Source organism: Talpa occidentalis, unplaced genomic scaffold (assembly GCF_014898055.3).
Source record: "Talpa occidentalis isolate TD23 unplaced genomic scaffold, MPIMG_talOcc4v2.1 talOcc4.2, whole genome shotgun sequence".
Taxonomy (NCBI): Eukaryota; Metazoa; Chordata; class Mammalia; order Eulipotyphla; family Talpidae; genus Talpa; species Talpa occidentalis.
In genome coordinates, this window is record NW_023602073.1 from 41,300,020 (window position 1) to 41,306,064 (window position 6,045).

Below are 6,045 nucleotides of genomic sequence, written 5' to 3' on the forward strand. Positions count from 1 at the left end.
CTATTTAGAGCAGGAGGTTTGTGGGGTCTGGGGTGCCCCTCTCCCTGCACACCAGATATTTTAGAATGTGGATTTGAGGATGATCTTAAGCACCCGAAGTCCACCCAAATGGAATTGGCCTAGAGCAAGGCCCAAAACCTGCCCCAAGTCCAAAGAACCTTTCAGTGGGTACCCATAGGAAAGATCAGAAACAACCAGACAAGTCTGGAAGGAAAAGAGCAAAATCAAAATCAAGACAAGAACCGCCATTGTCACCTCCCCACCGGTCTCTCACCCACATCTGTGTCACCCAGTCCACGACCAAAAGGCAAGCGCAGTTTCCTCACGTGTCTCTCAGCTTCATATGCCTCCTCCAAGTCTCCTTTTGGCTCCATCCTGCTTCCTTCCTTTCTCCATCACTTCTGCAGCCTCTTCTTCCTCTCCCAGCTCAGCTCCAACCTCTCTTGGGTGGGGCAGGAAACCTGAAACCCCCTTTTCCTGGGGACCACCCTGTTGCCAGGACACCCTGCTTGGGAATGCAGAAGAGCTCCCTTTGTCCTTCCAGGTCAGCACAGCAGGTATTTTTAGAATGTGGATTTGAGGATGATCTTAATGGTTGCTGAATAGTATTCCATTGTGTATGTGTGCCACATTTTCTTGATTCAGTCATCTATTTTTGGGACTTGGTTGTTTCCATATCTTACCTATTGTCAATATTGCTGCAATAAACATAGGGGTGCAGATATCCTTTTTAATTAATGTTTTTGTGTCCTTTGGGTAGATTCCTAGGAGTGGAATCCCTGGATCATCGTAGGTCCATTTTCGGTATTCTGAGGAAACTCCACCCAGACTTCCATAGTGGCTGGACCAGTTCACATTCTCACCGACAGTGCAAGAGGCTTCCTTTATCTCCACATCATCTCCAGCATTTGTTGTTTCTGGTTTTTTAACGTGGGCATTCTCACTGGAGTGGAGTGTACCCCATCTTCTTGATCTGTTCAAGATCCCCTGATTCAAAACACAATCAGAAACCACTTCACACCTGTGAGAAGGGCCCATATCAAAAAGACAAGACATAACAAGAGCTGGCAGGACATGGAGACAAGGGACGGTCCTGCACTGATTTGGGGAATATAGACTGGCTCATCCCTGATGGGAAACAGTGTCCAGGTTTCTTAGAAAATTAACTGAGCATCTGCCATAGGACCCAGCAGTCCCATTCCAAGGTATCTACCCTGCCTCAGACAGCCCATGAGAAGTTCTCAGCTATGAAGAAAGACTCAGTGTCTAAATGAATTAGTTGCAGGGGGAGGCTGGGGAGAGGCATCTAGAGCAGCTCTGCCTCTCACTCTCCCAGCCCAAGCTCTTATTAAAGATATGAACAAAGGGATAAGGAAATAGTGTGCAATTGTGTTTATCCTTATACAAATGGCTAAGTTACTGCTGAAACAAGTTTTTCTAGGTAGTAGGGATCATGCCACAAGTCAGCATGTCCTCAGGGAACAGGAGTTCATTTGGGGAAGAAGTTCTGTTTGCAGAACTTCTAACCTCCTAGAACCCCCTGTGCAGAGTAAGCAGGTGCTCTCAGAGACTCCGGCTCCCTTTAGGGTGGCAGGTGCGAGCACACCCACAGAGGATGTTACACTACTTCAAAGGAAACCTGCACCACCCCCCCATCACTGCAGCACTATTTACAGTAGCCGAGCTGTGGAAGGGGTTGTACATAGATAATAGAATACGACTCATCAAGAAACATAAACTCATGCCATCTGAGGCAACATGGATGGAGCTAATGGAAATAAACTCAAAGGAGAAAGACAAATATGTCACTTAGATATAGATGTAGAAAAATTAAACAAAGGGCTAGATTAAGCTATCCCTTTCATCTGTAAAAATGTACAAAACTTCTATACAAACGGCAACTGTAGTCATAGAAAAGTAAAAATATGGACAAATGCTCAATATCACAGTTAAGAACAGTGACACCATCACACCTAGGAGAGACTGAAAATGCAAACTCTGCACAATACCAGGTGCTGTCCAGGGTGTGAACAACAGGAGCCTCATTACATTCATTTTTTAATTTTTTTTTTATTTATATAAGAGCTGGGGTACAGGCCCAAGTCCCGGGAAGGTGAGAGGATTCACCAGAGACCTGATTCACCTCTGGATTCACCAGAGTGGGGATCAGAACAGGCAGACGGACTGAAAGCACTGCTGAGGGGAGCAGCGGGCGAGAGAGGAGAGGTCTGCCCCCTGTGTGGGATTCTTCCTGGCTGGCCGGGAATTGAAACTGCGCTGCAGAGGCTGCGGACAGCTTCACAGCACTGTGTTCAACCCACTGAGCCACCGGGGAGGGCCCTCATCACATTCACTTCAAAAGATGCTTTAGGGGCTGAGAGACACATCAGAGGCCTGGGCACTGTTGCTGCCTGAGGGAGAACAAAACAGAACCTGGTCAGACATGACACCACAGGAGGGACTGATGAGGGTGACCCCCCAATGGAGTCCATTTACACTGTCCCCAGGGGCTCAGGGTCAAACCGCAGATCTACACTTACATGGAGCCTAAGTGTAGCTTCCTCCTTGTCTCCCTGTGGGAAGAAACATCATGTGAGACCAGGGAGCAGTCAGGTCAGAAGCCTAAAGGAATCTTCTAATCCTGTACCACAGGGAAGTTTCCAGAACTGGGACTAAAGACCCAGGTCAGGACTGGGGAAAAAGAAGAAAGGAGGTGAGGGGGACTGGAGCAAATGCCCACTGGGTAATGCACGTGTGTGGATGGTACTTCCCAATAACCAGGCAGGGCAAGTTCTGCCTGGAACATGGAAGCCCCCAGTGGACAAGATCCCCCACTCCTTTCCCTACCTGAGTGCTTCTTCCTCCACATCACAGCTGCAGCCACGACAGCTCCAGTGAGCAGAGCTCCAAGGAGAACCAGGCCAGCAGTGATGCCCGCGGTGGGGATGGGGGACTGAGGAGGGGGCACTGGAAGGGAAGGGAAGATCATACCCTGAGCCCCAGACCTTATCCTGACCCTCTGAAGGGCTCCAGAAGGGCTCCTGATGGCCCTGAGAACAGCCTCAGTGCCCACATCCTCCTCCTTACCCCATCTCAGGACTTGGGGCTCCAGCAGGCCTTCATGCTGCAGGTGGCACATGTATCTCTGCTCCTCTCCAGAAGGCACCACCACAGCCACCCACTTCTGGAAGGTTCCATCTCCCCCAGGCCTGGTCTCCATCAGCTCCATCTCCTGGGTCAGGTCCTCCCCATCTCGCTGCCAGGTCAGGGCGATGCCCGCAGGGTAGATGTCCAGGGCCCAGCACCTCAGGGTGACCTCATCCTCAGAGGTGGGGTGGTGGGTCACATGTGTCCTTGGGGGATCTGAGGTGGTAAATCAGAAAACTCACTTTGTGTTTCCTCCACGGACACCGAAGAATCCTCATGAGACCATCCTCACAATGGACAAGACAACTGGTGGGCAGGAAGAAGCATAAAATGTAAAAAACAGGCTAATCTGGGGGAATCTGTGCGATTCTCCTATTCCTTAGAATGTTCTAGAATGAGGAGGAAAGCCCAGGGTAGGATGAAGCAGAGGGAGTGGAACACAGACTTTTTATTCCTGACCTGGGTGGAAGGTGAATGACACAGAAAAGCAGGAATCACATAACTGAAAATGTTCTCAGACCAGAAACAAGACTGAGAGAGAAACTCGTGGTTCTCAAACAGGCCCCTGGTCAAAAGGCCCCGGTGACGTGTGAGGTCAGGGACTGTCTGTCTTTCTCAGGAGAGACGGGATCCCTTCACTGTCCTTCAGGAGAAGCCGGAGTCTCTGGGAGTCTCTCTAGTGCAGAACATGAACCCCAGGGGAGTCCCCCTCTCGGGACTAGAGAGAGGACTCATTTCCCGCAGTGACTCCAGGCAGGGGGGGACCGGGAGGCCTCCAGGCCCCTCTTACCCGTGCGCTGCAGAGTCTCCTTCCCGGACTCCAGGAATCTGCGCAGCCACCTCAAGCACCTGCCCTCCCCATACTTCCTGAATTTCTCTGCCTCACCCTGGGCCTTCCACTGGAGCGGGTGATAGGAGCGGCCGTGTCCGCCGCGGTCCAGGAGCGCAGGTCCCCGTTCAGGGCCAGGTAATCGGCGCCGTCGTAGGCGACCTGACTGTACCCGCGGAGGAGGCGCCCGTCGGGCCCCATGTCGCAGCCAGACATCCTCTGGAGGGTGTGAGAGCCTGTGCCCGCCCGCATCACCCCGCAGTCACCCCGCCCGCGCCCCCTCCCGCCGGGAATAAACTAAACAGAATGAAACGGGGTGAAAGTCCCGCGGGCTGTTCCCGGGCAGGTTGCAGAGAAGCCTGGAGGGGGAGACCCTGAGCGACCCCCCGTCCGTGGGGATGGGGTGCTGACCCGGCCCGGACCCGCGCCAGCTCACCGGTCTCGCTCTGGTTGTAGAGGCCGCGCAGGGCGTCCAGCTGCGCTCAGGACCTCAGTGTGCGGACCCTTAGGATCCGCGTCTCCTCCTCCCACTCCTCCTGCTCCACCCGCCCAGCCCAGGGCGCCCGCGGCTCTGCGCTCTGGCTCGGAGAGTCGCTGCCGAACCTCCCGACCTGCGTGTCGTCCACGTAGCCCACGGCCATGAAGCGGGGCTCCCCGAGGCCGGGCCGGGACATCGCGGTGGAGAAAAACCTCATGGAGTGGGGGCCTGGGGGCGGGAGGGGAGACCCGGGCTATTCTTCTCCCCTTCGGGGGCTCGAGTCCCAGGGGGCTCCCACGAGACAGAAAGTGGGTGAAAGACAAGTGTGACCGAAAAGCGGCTGCGGGACGAAAATGGCCGGGACTCGGGGGGCCAGAGGAGGCTGGGGTCTCGGGGGACGGAAAGGGGCCAGGACGGGGCGGGCCGAGGTGGGGGGACACCTAGGGCGGCGGCGAGGTCGCGCCTTTCCCACGCCCGCCCACGCCCTCGCTCCCGCCTCTGGGAGCGCCCTGTCCCCTCCCGACCCGCACTCACCCGCCCGGGTCTCCCTCGGGGCTGCGGCCCCCGCGAGCAGGAGCAGGAGGGCTGCGCCCCCCATCCCCCAGGACGCGCCCCCACCCGGGCTGGGGAGACGGAGTCCCGGCGGGCGGGCGAGGGCTTTGGAACGGGAGCCGCGGGGCTGCTGATTGGCTGCTCTGGAGACCTCCAGGCAATGGGGAGTGAGCCCTGGGGTGAGTCACCAGTATCCAGGAAGGAGGACCCGACACAAACTGAGAGATGAAACTGGGGTGATAGGAAGCCCCAAGAGTCACCTTCCAGCCCCAGACAGCGCCCTGGGGACTGAGACTGTTACTGAGCAGCCCCGATATATAATGAGTTGCCTGGCTGTGGGTCCTCACCTGCGTGCTTAAAAGGGACTTATTAATACTCCACTGCAGGCACACACAAAAGGTTAACAAAAGGCTTATTTACAAGGGAAAGGGAAATGAGGAAATGTCCAACTCAGGGAGAAAATAGGGAAATAAAGTCTTTAATGCGTCCCACCCGATCCGCAGACCTGGAAACCCAATGGCACTCTGAGAGCTGGCCGGGCAAAGCGAGCTGGTGGAGAGCCAATATGGGGGCCCTCCAAAGCCCACGTGTCTGGTTTTATACCAACCCTGGCTGCTTAACCCCACCCTCAGGTTCCAGCAACCTTCCCTTAGGTGGTGATGGGATTTGTCTTTCCCAATGTCCTGATGACTTTGGCCTGGAGTGGGGGTGGAGTCCACAAAGCCTGTATGGAATTAGCTTTAGGACATCCTTTTCCCTTCAACAAGACCTTGAGAGCCACACCCCAATCCCACCCCCGCCCAGACCTGGGACTTTGCTGCCCCCTCCTCTCCTGTACCAAGACCTTTGTCACACTGTTGCCTCAAAAAAAAAAAAAAAAAAAGAAGAAGAAGAAGTGAAACTGGGGAGGTGAGGAAGCCCCAACAGTAACCTTCCCACCCCCGACAGTGCCCTGGGGACTGAGACCTTGACAGCCACACCCTGAGACCCTCCTCTCCTGCACCAGAACATTTGCCACACCCACACCTTCTCCCCGAGT

The 6,045-nt window shown here is 54.9% G+C and overlaps 1 pseudogene; it reads right to left on the reverse strand.

The window, feature by feature from the left end:
• Positions 1-2,045: 2,045 nt before the first annotated feature.
• On the reverse strand, positions 2,046-5,082 carry LOC119252073 (class I histocompatibility antigen, Gogo-OKO alpha chain-like; annotated as a pseudogene).
• Between the last annotated feature and the right edge of the window lie 963 nt (positions 5,083-6,045).